Below are 16,069 nucleotides of genomic sequence, written 5' to 3' on the forward strand. Positions count from 1 at the left end.
CAGGTGATGTTTGTAAGACACAGAGGGAGGCTCCATGGGAATTCCTGAACCCCTACACAACCCAGGCATTTGCTCCCTGAGGTCCCAGTGCTCTCTGGTCACTCCCCCGTCTCCATCCCAGGCCGCCTGGCACCCTCCCCTACTTTTCCTCCCACAGGGGATCTCTCTGTGACCTATCTCAGCCTCGTGGGCTCCATTCTGGGGTCGCCTGTGAAAAATGAACCTGCATGCGGGGGTCTCCAGCCTCCTCCCCACCCTGCTTTCCTTCTTCCCTTCCTCTCCCAGGAATCAGGGAGGCTGCTTGTCCACGATTAAGAGCATGGATTTGGAGACAGAAACATTTGGATTTCACCTGACTTTGCCCCTAGTCCTTACCTGCAAAGTGGGACTTGCAACCACACCTGCCAACCTGCTTTGCTGCTCCAAGGAGCTAGGTTCCAGGCCCAGCTCCCAGGGCTGCCGAGGCTCTCTGCACAGGATGGGAGGCCGATGGGACGAGGCTGACTGCTGCGGCTGGGGCTGCTGTTATTGAGAAGCAGGAGGGAACAACTCCCTCTCCATCTCCTACACTGGCTACGTTATTGGCTCCCCCAGCAAAGCTCCATTTTGTCATCCCAATTTATAGACGAGGAAGCCAAGGCTCTGAGAGGTGGATCTCACGGTCAAGGTCACGAAGCTGTAAGCTGCAGAGCTAGCTGAGATGAAGCCTGGGTCCAAGGGCCCCCAACACTCGTGCCCCTCCCCACCACCACGAGGCTTCAACGCACTTGAAAGGCGTTCGATACACACTTGCTGAATGACTGAAACACCCATCAAGTGCTGTTTCAGGTGCAGTAAGTCCCTGTTTCAGACTCTCCCACATCTCGGTAACTCCCAGAATTCTGCAAATGGATTGCATGTGCTTTGCAAAATTCTTCTCAGTAATTCTTGGCAACTCACCCATCTTACTACTACTATTAAGAAAAACCCACCCTTCCATCCAGATCTCAGAGCTTGCTTCATTTACTTGGATTGATAAGGATTTGTTATTTTTCTGAGTGTGGCAAAAGTATCCCCAAAGCCCTCATTTGATAGACCATGATCTTTCACACCTACTGAGTGCTCACTAAGTGTGTTCAAAGCGCCGTTGGTGCATGGCTTTATTTAGTCCTCCGAGCACACCTGTGTACTATTTTTGTTCCTATTTGAGAGACTGTGACAGAATTGAGGTTCAGAGCAGCGCAGTCTCGCCCAAGGTCACACAGCTGGAATCCAGCTGCCATCTGTCTCACTCCAGAGCTGGAATTCTCTCCACACCAAGGGGCTTTCCCACGTGACTTTCACGGGGGATTTCAGTCCTGTAAGTGGTGGGATTGTTGGAGGGTTTGGGGCCTCTGGGTTTAGTGAACCAACGGGGTCCTTGTCCCTTGGGAGCTCACAGACTAAAGGAGGAGACACCTGGATTCCAAGTTCTGGCCATCCCTACCTGTGTGACCTTGGCCAATCACATAACCAGTCAGTGCTTTAGTTTCTTTGCATGTAAAATGGGGCCGATCATAGGGTTTCTACCATAGGGTTGTTATGAGGATCAAACAAATTAATATTTGGAAAGCACTTGGATCAGGGCCTGCACATAGCAAGTGCTATGACGAGTTTGTTAAATAAATAAAATGCACAAGTCTGGCAACTACCATCTAATAATAAAAGGGCTGTGAGGGGGAAGCCCACTGTATTTTGGGAGCCCAGAGGAGGGGTGGCTAACTTGGACCTTAATCAGGGGAGGCTTCCTGGAGGAAGCAGTGAGTAGACTCTTGATCTGAGGAGTAGTAGGAAGGTAAATTACTTTCTTAGCCAGCACTAAGCTTCATCTCCCATCAGCTGGAGCTGTGGTACTAACTGGTCTTCTCCCCGGGCTTATTGTTGTAATTGATCAATGTGCTAAGCACCATAATGTCATCTAAATTCAAAGAGAAACCTCTGTCCTCAGGGACCCATGATTGAGGGGGGGTTGGGCAGAGAGGGAGAAGGGATCCTAGATGGGGTGGGCAGGTGCGGGGAAGTCTCTGGTCGTGTAGGGTGTAGCGAGGCTGAAAACCTGCACAAAGACAAAGATTTTGCTCCTGAAAAAAATAAAAAGGAAAATAAGAAAGGAGAGGAGAAGCAGGCAGGGAAATGATTTTCTCTGCTGGCATTTCTCGGGGAATTAAATCTTGTTTTTCGTTACCACCGAGTGGAATAATCCAATATATTAAAGCAGAAGCCCCCCTCCTATTTATTGCTGTGACTTTGACCTAACAGTCTAAGGGCTGCATTTGGAATCAGATGGTCCTGGGGAAGGAGAAAGGGAGGGAGGCATCAGCCCCGTGGATCAATTACTCTCCTCTCCAACACCGGAAAAACGAATTATTCCCCGAAAACCAGGCTCATCATCCGATGAATTCTGCACTGCAGAGCTGCTGGAGTTATACGAAATTGAATTTGGTATTTGAGAGACATTTAAAACCAGGTGGATGTGTGTGGTGGGGAGTGCGTGACAGCTGTGGGAGGCCTCTATTTCCTGGCTGGGGGAGCCCCCTGTTTACAGACCTCTGGGGTGGGGGGCAAGAGGCAGCCATCCTGCCTGCCTGAGGGCCACCTGCGGTCTGCAGGGTTGAGACATTTTGTTCCCAGCCTGAGGCTCAGAGAGGTGAGGTTGCTTGTCTGGGACCACACAGTGAGCTGGTAACCATGGCAACCTGTTACCTTTTTGTCCCTTGTCCTGCTGAAAATGGCTTCAGAGACTCCCCCAGTCCCCTTCCTCCAGGAACCTCAGGGGGAACAAGTTCCAGTTGGGAGCTTTTCACTCTGGAGCACTGGTTCGGCCCATCCAGCTGTGTGACCTGGGGCAAGTAGCTTAACCTCTCTGGGCCTAGTTTCCTGATCCAAAAAATGAAGCGTGCTAAAATCCTTGAGCTGGTTGCTACTTTGTCAGCTATAAATCACAGAAATGCAACTCAAAGTGGTTTAATTAAAAAGCAGACCTGGGGGCTCACCTAACAGAAAAGCCCAGGATAGGTTTCTTTCAGGTAAAGCTGGATCCAGAGGCTCCAACAGTATATTCAGAACTTGGTTTTTCTCTTTGTCTCTCAGCTCTATGTGGCTTCATCCCAGGCAGGCTCACCCCAAAAGGGGCTGGGCACCTGCCAGGCCTATGTATTTCCAGCATTAAGTCCAGTGGGTTCACATGTCCACTTCTGAGCTAGTTACCATGGCGAGAGGGATGGCATCCTGATGGGAAAGGCCTGGAGTGGAGTCACCCATTGAGAACCACAGGGCTGAGAGGAGGGGGCAGACGCTGTGGGGCTCGAAGAAGGGGGACTGGGCGCTGGGATGAAAGTCTAACTTGGAGTCCCACCCTGAACAGCCTCGGGCAGGAACAAGTGGGTGTTTGGCTCAGTGTCTGGTGCAGGGCAAGCACTCAGCTGACCACGGCCCTGCTGACAGCGATTGCCTCCAATTTTCATTGAGGGGGACCCAGTGTCCTTTTGGGCAGGATGTGAGGGGCTCTGCAGGGACTCCCTCTGGCTTCCTCATGATCTTCAGCTCTGTCTGCTCCTCCAGCCCACCCCCAGGCCAGACCCCAGCCTTTAGTCCTCAGCCTGGCCAGGGGTCCCCAGGGAGCAGTGGGGGGCTCCTTCCTTACCCCACACAGCTCGGGAGCTGCAGAGGCTGCACTTCCACTAATGATGTGGGGAAGAGAGGAAAAAACTAGCCTGAGATGGAGCTATTTTAGCTGAAAAACCCTCCCCGTGGATTTGAGCAGGTTTTTCAGGACTAATGAGCTGGGGCCAAGGGAGCTGCCGGGAGGGGGCCATGTCTGGTCCAGGCTGGGGTTCTGCAGGGGCTGGAGGCCTGACCGGGGAGAGGGAAGTGGGGGCCTGGGGAGGGGGCTGATGGGGGCTCTCACCCCACAGTAGCTCTGCCCACTCCCTGGTTAACCCTACCTGCCTCATGCCCCACCACAGTCTGATCCACCAATGGCCGAGACAATTTTGCCAAGCTTGATTATCTCTAGCCTGTGTTGTGAGAACACTGGGTATCTGTTTTATTTCCCCCCAATGTAAAGTCATGTTATAATATTGCAGCTGCCTTTTTATACTACAACCCCACCCCCAAGCTCATCCAGAGAGATCTACTCTGTCAACCAAACATCTGCCCTGGGGATCAAGAAAGGAGGAGGAGGAAGAGGATGGAGAGGAGGAGAGTCCTGTTTCACACCCACCTCAGTGTTGACTCCTTCTGTCTTAGGGGTTTGCACTCAGGTCACACCCCCCCCCCCAACTCCACAACTTTCCAGTTACAGATGAGGAAACTGAGGCCATGTTGGGGGAAGGGGATGGATGTGCTTCTCTTGAGGGTCAGCCTCCTGGGTCCTGCCACCTCGGTTCTGGGATCAGCTGTGTGCGCAGGTGCGGGGAGGGAGGTCAGCATCCCTGCCCTGTTTCCTTTGGGTGGAGAGGAAGGGCTGGGAGGAGGAGGAGGGCCTAGGCTGGGAAGGGAGTGTGGAAACAGTGGGAAGGCTCTGGAGTCAGGAAGGAAATGAGGTAGGAAGTGGGCAGAGCTGACAGAGACCTGGGTTCTAGGGGTCCTCAAGTGCCTGATTGGACTGCCTGGCTGCTGTCCACCAGCGACATGGGATCTCAGGAGCCAGAAGGAGAGGTGATGATAAACACAGAGCAATGGACTTGGAGTTGGGTTCTGAGAGACAGCAGAGCGCCAAGGTCCACAGCTCAGGCCTGGGTGCAGAGTGACCAGCTCCATCCCTTCTTGGCTGTGTGATGCTGAGCAAGGCTCCAGACCTCACTGAACTTGTTGCCTCATCTGTCAAATAGGAAGAAACTTTGGGCCAACTTGTTGGGCAGTCATGAGAATGAAATCGGATGCTGTATGTAAAGCACTCAGTGCAACTCTGGGCAGTTAGTACTCAAAAGAAATATTAGATTTTATTTGTATTTTCCCCTAATACATAAAAGGTACTCCAGGTCTCTGGAAGAGGGGTCAGGGTGAGAGGCTCATGGGGGTTTGGGGAAGGGGCAGCAGGCATGTGGGAGTTGGAAGCATCTGCAGTGCTTATGGACCTAAGGAGGGGTGGGGTACCTGAGGCAGAGCAGAGGCTGGGTCCAGGGCAATTCAGAAGTGCTCTGCCTCCAGGGTACCTTTCCAGAACCCCCTCAGTCCTCTCTGGCCACCACCATCTCACAGCTACCAGCCTGGAGCAGTGGGCATGGTTGGAAAAAGTACAGGCAGAACCTGAGTTCAAGTCTGTTTCTACCACTGGCAAGCTGGGTGGCCTTGGGCAAGTTACTTACCTCTCTGAATCTTGATAAAATTTTTTTCCTTAAATTGACATAATAATGCCTACTCCATAGAGTTAAGTGTATTCTGTGTCAGGCACTGGACACACCACAGGTGCTCAGTACCCCACGTATTGATGTGGTTTTGAGGTGCACAGGGAGGGGTTCAAATTCCCTACTGGATTCAGCATATAGTAGAGAGGTGCCCCCCTGTATATGGGGCCTTGCTGGTCACAGCTGCCCCTGAAGGCTTGGAGGACAGAGGGCAGAGGCTTCGGTTAGAAATGGTGGAAAGGACAGCAAGAGGGTAAGAGTTGGTGCATTGCCTGGAAAGATGGTGCTGCAGCCTTACCTAAGGCCAGATATGCCCAGTCTTGAAAGCACCGATTGCAGGTGTGCAGGGCTTAGGGGTGTGTGCGTGTGGGTATACACACCCATCTCCCTTCTTTGAGTCTGGCCTGAATCCCTATAGCTTCAGTCTCAGGCCCCCACATTTTTGCCCCGAGAGAGGGCCTCTGGCCCCCCTGTCTTCTGCCAGCTCCCCTTCCCTTCTGAGTAAGGTGGCCTGGGGCATGAGAACAAGGAGAATGGGGCTTCCCACATCCAGAGTTCAAGTTCACATGCTGCTGCTTTCTCCCAGGGTGGCCTTGGGCAAGTTACTTCACCTCTCTGAACCTCAGCTTCCTTCCCTGGGAAATGGGAGAATAGTCCTTGGCACATGGGCCTGCTGCCAGAGCCAAGGAGGTGAGTGGTTGAGAAAGTGCTTTGTGAGCTGTAACTGTTCTGCAAACAAATTCCTGCCAGAGCCAGAAAGTTTTCTCGCTTATAAAACCTTCCCTTGGAGATCCAGCCATGCCCAAAACACATAGCCTTGGGGACACTGTTTTAACCAGATTCTGGGCTGCAGCCTTATGATCCCCTCCTCCCCGCCCAATCTCTAATTCTTTGGGAGAACATTCACCTGCTCTGCTGGCCTGGTGTTGACTGGGGGATTAGACCTGACCTGATACACTGGGTAGATTTCTGGTTTTCTCTGGGCCTTTGTTAGCTGGACTGTAAAGTAGGGGTGATAATCTCTGTTTTATCCTTCCCTCAGCCCTAATTCCACCTGATCAGAAGTTGTTCTAGGGCGAGGGAACAGGCAGTGCATGCAAATACACAGTAATTGGCCACTTGGAGATTCTCCAAAGCCAGCTTCCCCCGATACTGGAACTGGCACACATTGTAGCCAGAGAAGGCAGCCTGTCTACACCCTGTCCGGAACCCAGAAGGAGAGCAGGGATCAACCTGGGACAACAAAAACCTCAGCTACAACGTGATGGAGCCCAGCAGCTGGACTTTTTCTTGGCTGAAGCTGAGGATTTTCTGTGTCAGTGGGGGCTGGAGGTCAGGGACCAGACATGTTTTTCCTTTGAGTGACTCTGCTCCCCAACCTGGATTTTAGCCACTTTGGGATACGGGGAGGCAGAACCTTAGGAGAAGATTTGGACCTTTGCCACTCAGGTCACTTGCAGTAGCGACCTTGGGTGGGGGGAGATTCTCAGAGCAAGCCGGCCAGGCTGGAGGAAGGAGATAACTCACCTGGAACTGAAAGGAAGTGTTAGGTGTGGTTCAGCACCGTGGACAGCGCCTCACCACCATCTAGGCCTGGAGACCCAAGGAACTGACTTGGGAGAGCTCCAAGTTGACGGGTGACAGTCCAAGTAAGGGAAGGAGAGGGGGGAGGCACAAGGATTATTGGGCACTTACATCAGCCAGCACCAGTGCTGGACACTTTAATACCTAATTCCAGCTTGGTCTCATCTTTATTCTCATTTTACAGCTGAGAAAACTGAGACTCAGCAAAGTTAAGTAAGGTTGCTCCAGGTCACACCGTGAGCTAGTAGTAGAGCACAGACCTCAATCCAAGTCTGTATGGTTCCAGAATCTCTTACTGTTTCTTTGATCAGATGGGAGAGGCCACAAGCTTCTGCACACTTGTGGCAAGGATGTCGCCAAAGCCACTGGATTTGCAGCTGGGAGTCTGGGTCTGTGTGTGTATGTGTAGCTTTGTGCGTGTCTGTGGGAGTACATGAGAGTGAATTATTCAGTGGGGTGTAACTGTTTGCAGGAGGCTGCATGAGTCCCCATGGGAGCTAGAAGATGAGAGTTGTGTCATATTTCAGAGACACTCCCTCCTCCTGGGAAGGAGACCTAGAATTCACTGCTGGCCTTTTTTTTTTTTAAAAGCACTTAAAGAACAGACCAGAACTGATAGCTAAATTAAACCAGCTGAGAGTGCCTGTTTAATTGAAAATGCCATCTGTAATTTAAATGTCAGAATCAGGATGGTTGTTATGGCCGCCTTGAAGACTGGGGCTCATTTCACAGTTTCAAAACAGACCAAGAAAAGCAGCAAATGGACCATGGCCTGTGGCGTCTTTGAGCGATTAATAACTTCCCTAGTCCCGCTGAGATCTGGCTCCCATGGGGGCCCCTACAGAGGGAAGTCTGGCTGAGAGCTGGGAGCTGGGGGCTGGGGGCTGGGAGCTGAGAGCTGGGGGCTTGGATTCTAGGACTCAGCCTCCTGCCTCGCCTCTTCTGCACCTCTGCTCCAGCCTCCACTCAAATGCAGGACAACATTTCCAAAGTGCAAGGCTCTTCTTGTGCCTCTTCAGGGTCTCCCTGGCACTTTGGGATGAAACCCCAACCTCTTAGCCTGGCATTCATGGCCTCTAGAAGGCAAGGCCCTGCCCACTTCTCCAGCTTTAGCTCCTGCCATTGCTTGCTGCAGACATTCTGAATGCCTCCAGGCCTTTGCACAAGCTGAGCCCTCTACCTGCAAAACTGTGGCTTCTCTTGTCTACCTGGTGAGCACCACTTAGCATGCATGACTCAGCCCTAGTGTCACCACCCCCAGGAAGCCTTCCCTGACTACAGCATGCTTCCCCAAAGGACCAAGCCAGGCAAGGTTAAGGGCTTCCTTCCTGGTCTCCCATGACCCCTTTGCTCACCTCTGTAACTGGCTTACCACGGGGACTTCCCTGGCAGTCCAGTGGTTAGGACTCCATGCTTCCACTGCAGGGGGCATGGGTTCGATCCCTGGTCAGGGAACTAAGATCCCGCATTCCACGCGGCACGGTCAAAAAAAAAAAAAAGAAAAGAAAAGACTTACCACCGTGCTGTCTTTTCCCCATTCTCCTCGTACCATGAGCTCCTCAAGGACAGAGATGGTGCCTTGCTCATCTTGACACCTGGTGCCCTGCCCTGAGCAATCACAACAGCTAACATTATTCAGCTCCTACCATGTATCAAGCACTGTTATCAGTCCCATTTTAGAGATGGAAAAACTAAGGCATGGAGAGTCATTTATTATAAGCCAGACAGCTACCAGTGGCAGAGCTGGGACTTGGATGGAGGCAGTCTGCTTCCGGAGGCCAAGATTTTAGCCACTATGCCATAGTGCCTCATGCCGGGCCCTCAGCTTGGAGCATGTTTGATCACGGGGTACATAAATTGCTTGTCAGGTGTGTTCCAGTCTACCTGGGGAGGACAAGCCATAATAAAATGATTAAGCATAAAGTGCAAAGGGAGTTAAGCCAGCCCTTGTGATAAGCTCAGGCCCTGGTGCTTCCTCCTTGCAGGAGGGGCCTACAGGAAGGGGTCCTTGGGCTAAGACTCCTATGGCTTCAAGGTGGGTGTCCTTGTCCCCTCTTCCACCCCTCCAAAGGCAACTCTCTGCCTGCCCACGCTCTGCCTATGACCCCCAGTTGCATTTAACGAAGCAGTAAGTGCAGTGTGACAACCAGAGTTGATGTCCCAGCCTTTTGCTCACAGCCAGAGAAACTTGGCAGGACATTTCACATCTCTGACCTCACTGTCTTCATCTTTGAAATGGGGTCATAACAGTACCTAACTCAGATTGTTGAGGATTAGATGAGAGCCTGGAGGTACAATGCTTCTCAAAGGCAGGTACCAAAGGTCCAATGTATGATAGCCCTCCCTCCCTCCCTATCTTTTTTCCTTCCTTCCTTCCTTCCTTCCTTCCTTCCTTCCTTCCTTCCTTCCTTCCTCCCTCCCTCCCTCCCTCCCTCCCTCTCTTGCTCACTCTCTCAGTCCATGTCCAGGGGTAAAAGACCATGCCTGATCTGTGTCCCTGGGCCCCCAACTTCCAGCTTTGGGGGATTTTAAACTGCTTAGTGGAAAGAGAGTCTCCAAGATCACACTGTTGTTCTGTGACTGATGCTACCTCCGTCATGCTCTCAGCATGACCGCAGTCTCCCGATCCCCTCCGGCCCCCACCCCACCTTCACGTTCTGTCTGCCCTCTGCCCTGCTCTACGCCCTGACCTCTTCTCTGGGGTTGTCATGCGACCATTTATTCCCTCAGCCAAGAGAAAAACAGAGAAACTCACTCCTAATTAGATGCGTTTCCATCTCCCCAGGTCTTCACTTCTTGCATGTTCTTGACTTGTCAGAGGAAATCGTATATCGACATTGGTATTGATTTGCATAATTCAGGTATAATTAGGAGAAAGACTTGCCAGAGTGGCAGGTAGCGGGGCTGGTGCTGCTGTATCCTGCTGACCCTGGGGAGAGTTTGGAACTGGGCCTTTAATCCTCACCAAGTTCATGGCTCCATGGGCACTGTACCCAGAACTTTACTTCCCCATGAAGTTTCAAGGCAACGGGAAAGCCCTCTGCCATCAAAGTAGCTCCTTACCTGGCCTAGTATCTGGAATCCTGACTGACCATGAAGGCGATCCCGTGGGGGCCTGCTTAGATGTAGAAAGACATGCTGCTGGCCAGGAGGTCAGTGGACACAGGGGCCAGTTTGCTTATGATGCCCGTCAGGAGGGGGGAAGAGGACTTCAGAGTGGTGTCATTTTGACAGCTGGAAGAAAGGAAGAAAAACTAAGCAGCGCTTAAGGCCAGAGACTAGAAATTAGTGTGACTCAGTGAATTACATTGCTGCCGTGATGAAATGTGGTGGTGCGTCCTTGAAAAGATAAGGAACATAACGAGGCAGAGAAATAGATGAAAAATGCACACCCATGCCTGTTCTATTCTGTAACCATTTCTTCACACCTTCATTTATTCATCTATTCGTTCAACATATATTTATTGAGGGGCTATTATGTACCAGGCAAATAGTAAAGAATTAGGTGTCAATGCTGGGAAAACAGATGTGATCTCTTACTACTGTACCTGGTGGATTGGGTTCTCACCCACTCCAGCCTAGAAGGGTGGATACTGGTATAGGATTTAGTGCTGGGGGGGCAGGCTCTAGGAAGGACTAGTGCCCAGAAGACCATATGATGCTTCCTTTGAATTGTGCCTCTGTCTATTTCACCTGTGAGCTGGTTCTGTCCCAGGAAGGCAAGTGGCTGCACGGGGTTGGGGGGGTGGTTGGGGGTACCTCCAATCCAGTGAGAACCTGGGAAGTGACAGCATGGGGGTGGGGTGGTATTCCCAGTCAGGTGAGCTTCATGGGAAGCAGGAAGATGGGCAGGGAGTTTCTCTCCATTCCCAACACCTGCCCCCACTCCTGCCCCAAAGTGACCCCTCCTCCTCCCACGCAGCACCTGCAGAGAAGTTATCACCAGAAGCCGCATCCAATTTCCCCAGGGAGCAATCTCCAGGCCACTGATTTACTCGCTGGCTGTCACCATGGGCACTGAATAATAAGGCCTCTTCCCACGGAAAGGATGTTAGAGGCTGCAATGGGAAGGGCTAGGGCAGTATGATATTTATTTCTGGGGCATTTGCTGCAAGAAATCAGAGGGCTGTCGCTAACCTCCTCTCACACGGCACCACAGGCCCATCCGCAGGCCCTAGAGTCCCGGGGGGTCTTGCCCGGTGATCCGTTCCAGAGCCCCATCCAGGATTCAGGCTGCCTGTTGTGCACATGCGTGGACTGAGAGAGGGAGGCGGCCACCATCCTCCACTTGGAGAGGACTCTGTGATTCATTCATTCACTCATTTGGCAAACATTTATTGAACATCTGTGTTTCCTGCTGTGCCCTGGACTGGGGGCTGGGCATACAGGGTGAACCAGCCAAGCTTTGTGCCTGTCCTGGGGACCCTAAGTAGTGCTATATATTTCCATCCCTCTGCTACCACGCGGTAAGCAAGACTCTGTACTGAGGCTGGCTGGGGTTGGGAATTGATCCTCCGTTCTCTTTCCTGCCCCATCCCCTTCAAACCCACCCCACCTCATCTCTGCTCAGATGGGTAAACAAGATATTCAGTCCCTAAATGCTCCAGTAACGTTTCTCAGCTTTGTGCCAGGACTCCTCTGCTTTCCTTGGGTGGGAGAAGGAAACCCTTACGTTATCAGCACCAACCTCTGTCAGGCCCTTCCCGATGGTGATGTTACCCACCTGATCTCATTTAATCTTCACTGTGCAGATGGGGAAACTTGCACAGCGCCACACCTAAAGCAGTGGTGTGCTGGGCAGGCTCCAGCCGGCATCTCTTCTCAACCCAGCCTTCGGTGACGTCAGGTTGCTAGTTTGAAACTGCCCGGGGTGGGGGTACTTATAGCATGGAAGTTGGCAGATGCTGCAAATCAGGGTTTTTCCCCCTTGGAGAGCTGGTTGTTAAGCACACCACTGCACCTAAGCGCTTTGCCCAATACTGTCCTCTGCAGCAGCAGCGAAGGATGGGGGTCATATTGGAGCAGACAAGGATGGTCCTCCTGCTGGTAAGTGGCTGCTTCGTCCTGGGAGAACTGAGGAAGAGCAAAATGAGTTCCCATTGAGGAGAAAGGAGTTGTCAGCCTCTGGTCGCTTTGCAACATCACAGGTCGTTTTGGGAATCAGATGCGGTTCCCCCTACCTTCCCCTCCAACCCCCACCCCCACCCCCCGCCCCGGGTAATGATGGAGTTAAGACCTTGCGGCTAATTGAGGTCTGACTCAAGGTTAACTGGTGCTTTTATTGGTGTGAGTGATAGCTTTTTGCAGGGCTCTGAGGACAAAGCAGGAATCTGGTGGGGGGAGTGCACTGAGGCCCCTCCTCAGAGATAAACACAGACACGTCGTCTAGAAGACCCTTTTTTTATGGCTGGGTTTTCCCCCTGCCTTTTATCTTTTTGATTGCATCTTAAATGGCCTCTCCTCAAGGAGACCCTGACCATCCTATCTACAGTACGTTTCTCTGCCCCCGACAATCTTCTCGTTTAGTTTATTTTCTGTTTACTTCTTTCTTTGTTTCTTTCACTAGAATGCAAGCTCTGTGAAGATGGGAAACCGAGGCAAGCGGTTTGGGATGCTTTTATTCGGCATTTCCTCACTGTGGCCTCCTGATTCCTGATCTGGGGCGGACATCACTCCCAGCTGTTTTCGTAACTTAGCTTGGATCCGCATTAGGTCCCTGGGCTTGGTGGCAGAGCCCTGATTTTGCACCCCGGTTTTGGGGCTGACTAGCTGTGGGCTCATGGGGAAGGAACGGAAAGGACAGCCTGGAACAGAAGCTCTGGGAGCAAAGGAAGCCCACCGCCCTCTGGCTCCCCCCCCAGCACTCTGTGGCTTCATTCTCCCAGGTACAATTTTCCTAGACACTCTAAGGCCTTCCCTGCCTTAATCTTTTTCTTTTTTACTTTTGATATGATAAAAATAATGCGTTCCATTGGAGAAAATTTGGAAAATGCAGAATATTAAGACAAAGGAAAAGTCATCTTTTAGGTAAGGGAGTTGTGTCAGCTTTACTCCCTTCCTTTCCTGAATTAGCCCCACCCACTTGAGCCCAAAACCCCACCTCCTCCAGCAGTTGTAAGTAATCTTAAAACTGCCTCTCTCTCTCTTTCTTTTTTAAAACATCTTTATTGGAGTATAATTGCTTTACAATGGTGTGTTAGTTTCTGCTTTATAACAAAGTGAATCAGCTATACATATACATATGTCCCCATATCTCCTCCCTCTTGCGTCTCCCTCCCTCGCACCCTCCCTATCCCACCCCTCTAGGTGATCACAAAGCACCGAGCTGATCTCCCTGTGCTATGCGGCTGCTTCCCACTAACTATCTATTTTACGTTTGGTAGTGTATATATGTCCATGCCACTCTCTCACTTCGTCCCAGCTTACCCTTCCCCCTCCCCGTATCCTCTTGAACCAAGTTATTACTTCCAAGAATAATAGTCTCTGTTACTACAAGAAACTAATTAACAGCATGCAATGAGGGGGAAAAATTCAATTCATTAGTGGCTTAATAAGCACTAGCAACGACTCTGGGCTTGGCTTGGGAGTTGGGGTTCGGGGGATGGCGACCCCAAGAGGGCTGGGGGCGGGGGCTTGAGGGGTGGGGATGAGCGCGTGGTGGCTGGGGAGTGGGTGGGGTACTGAGGGAGCCTGGGAGGCTGCGTGGTCCACGGCGAGAGAGCCCTGTTTGTCATTTCGCAAGATTTTTGCTCCGCCTCCTGGACTGAGGCACTGGGTCGCAAGGTAGGGGTATAGTGTTGGAAAGTTCTCAGTCTCTTCCCAGTGTGGTGTTTTGGTGGCTGCAGGGGAGGTCAGGAAGGAGTTCCCTTCTCTGCCCTGTGGGCCGGGGGTGGGAAAGGGAGGTAGGAACTCGGGGCCTCTCTCCTTGCTCACAGCCCCGCCCCGCCTCCTTGAGTCCTCCCATCCCTCAGCCAGAAGCTTGGAGTCACCCGGACATTGCCCCTTCCTCAAGCCCCACCTCCAATCTGTCCTGAAGTCTTGCGGCTGCTAGTTTCTAAGTGGTTCTCCCAACCCCCCCCCCCCCATTCCTCTCCCCTCCCCATTGTCCACGTCCTCTTCCTGGGATTCTTTTTTCTTTTTTTTTTTGGCCACCCACGTGGCATGTGGGATCTTAATTCCCTCACTAGGGATCGAACCTGTGCCCCCTGCAGTGGAAGCGCGGAGTCTTAACCACTGGACAGCCAGGGAAGCCCCTTTCTGGGATTCTTGAAATAACCTTCCCAGCGTCCAGCTCCCCACCCCTCCAGCCCACTCCCCCCACAGCAGCTTCACTGTCCTGCTCACCAATGGGGGATCAGAGGGGTTCAAGGTCCTGCTTTGAGCTTCGAGGTCCTGCTGGTCCGGCTCCAGCCCCCTGGCCCTCCTCACGCCCCCACCACTCCTGCAGGCCCTCTATGCCCCCAGCACCACGCCTGCTTTGAGTTACCTGAATGGAGCAAGTGTGAATGTGCCACAAGCTCTGGCACTCAAGGCTCAGGGTCTTTCTACCGCACAGGTCCCTTCCCCGAGCATCGCATCCCCACGGTCAAGCATGTGTGTAAAATCTGCTGACGTCGATGATGTTAACTGCAGTCCGTTAAGACTGCTGTCTCTGTCCACTCAGGCTCTTCCGCCTTCCCGCAGCCCTGGGATCAGGGGGCTCTGGAGTGGCCATGGGCAGTTTTAGAATCCATCTAGGTCAAGGCTGAGTGGGGGATTCGTTTAGTGTGCGCCCCATGGGGGATATATGTATGTGGTCCGCAGAATCTGAGTCTAGTTAAGAAGCACTCCTACCACCCACCCGTGACTCACCCAAGGTCATGACATGAAGACACAGGGGCAGGGGTTGACATGCAAGGTGAGCATGTCCTGGGGGGCCTGGCCTGGAAGGTCTGACACATGTGCAGTGGGAAGCAGGTCATTGGATGTGGACGTTTTATTTTTATTTTATTTTTTTAAAATTAACCATTTTATTTATTTTAAATTTTATTTTATTTATTTTTGGCCGTGGTGTAGCTTGTGGGGATTGAACCAGGGTCCCCGGCAGTGAAAGTGCCAAGTCCCAACCACTGGACCGCTAGGGAATTCCCTGGATATGGGCATCTTAAACAGAAGATTTAAAGGTTCTCATCGATGCCTCGTCAAGACAGGAGTTGTCTGCACTCAGGAACATACTTGAGAGCATATAATGTCCAAGTATAAATGCACTCTGTGTGTATTTTTTTTCCCAATGGCAATCACGTGAAATGGAATTGATTCTAATTCCTGTGTTTGTAGGTGTATTAGTTTCCTATTGCTGCTGTAACAGACTACCACAAACTTAGTGGCTTCTACAATACAAATGTATTATCTTACATTTCTGAAGATCAGAAGTCCCAAATGGATCTCAAATCAAGGGCTGAAATCAAGGTATGGGCAGGGCTGCATTCCTTTCTGGAGGCCTTCAGGGAAACATCTGTTTCCTTGCTTTTCCAGCTTCTAGGGGCTGCCTGTATTCCTTGGCTTGTGGCCCCTTCCTCCACCTATGCTGGGCCGAATCCTTCTCATGCTGCCATCTCTCTGGTTCTCTGTCTCCCTCTTCCATTTTTAAGGACCCTTGTGATTACATTGGGCCCACCTGGATCATCCAGGACAGTCTCTTTATTTTAGGTCAGCTGATCAGCAACTTTAATTCCATCTGCGACCTTAGTTCCCATTTTCCATGTAACCGAACATGTTCACTGATTATGGGGAATAGGGCGTAGACATCTTTGGGGGACCATTATTCTGCAGACCACAGTAGGGCATACACCTGCAGCAGCTCTACAGACAATGAGTGTGTCTGTGTGTGAAGCCATGTGTTTCACGCATCCCATATAACAAAATATATTTATTATACATATATATAGATTAATATACCTATATGTGTTTTATGTGTGGGTGTATTTCATTCAACCATGCTAAAGGAATTATCTATCTTCTCTCTAGAAAATGATATTACAAAATCTTGACATACAAAGAGGGAATACAACAGTTTGCAGCCAAAAATGTAAGAAGAAACTATTATAGAGGTGCTAGGCAGTTAATAAAGATATATATTT

The sequence above is a fragment of the Balaenoptera borealis genome (genome assembly GCF_965194805.1).
Source record: "Balaenoptera borealis genome assembly, chromosome: 1".
In the NCBI taxonomy this organism is placed as follows: Eukaryota; Metazoa; Chordata; class Mammalia; order Artiodactyla; family Balaenopteridae; genus Balaenoptera; species Balaenoptera borealis.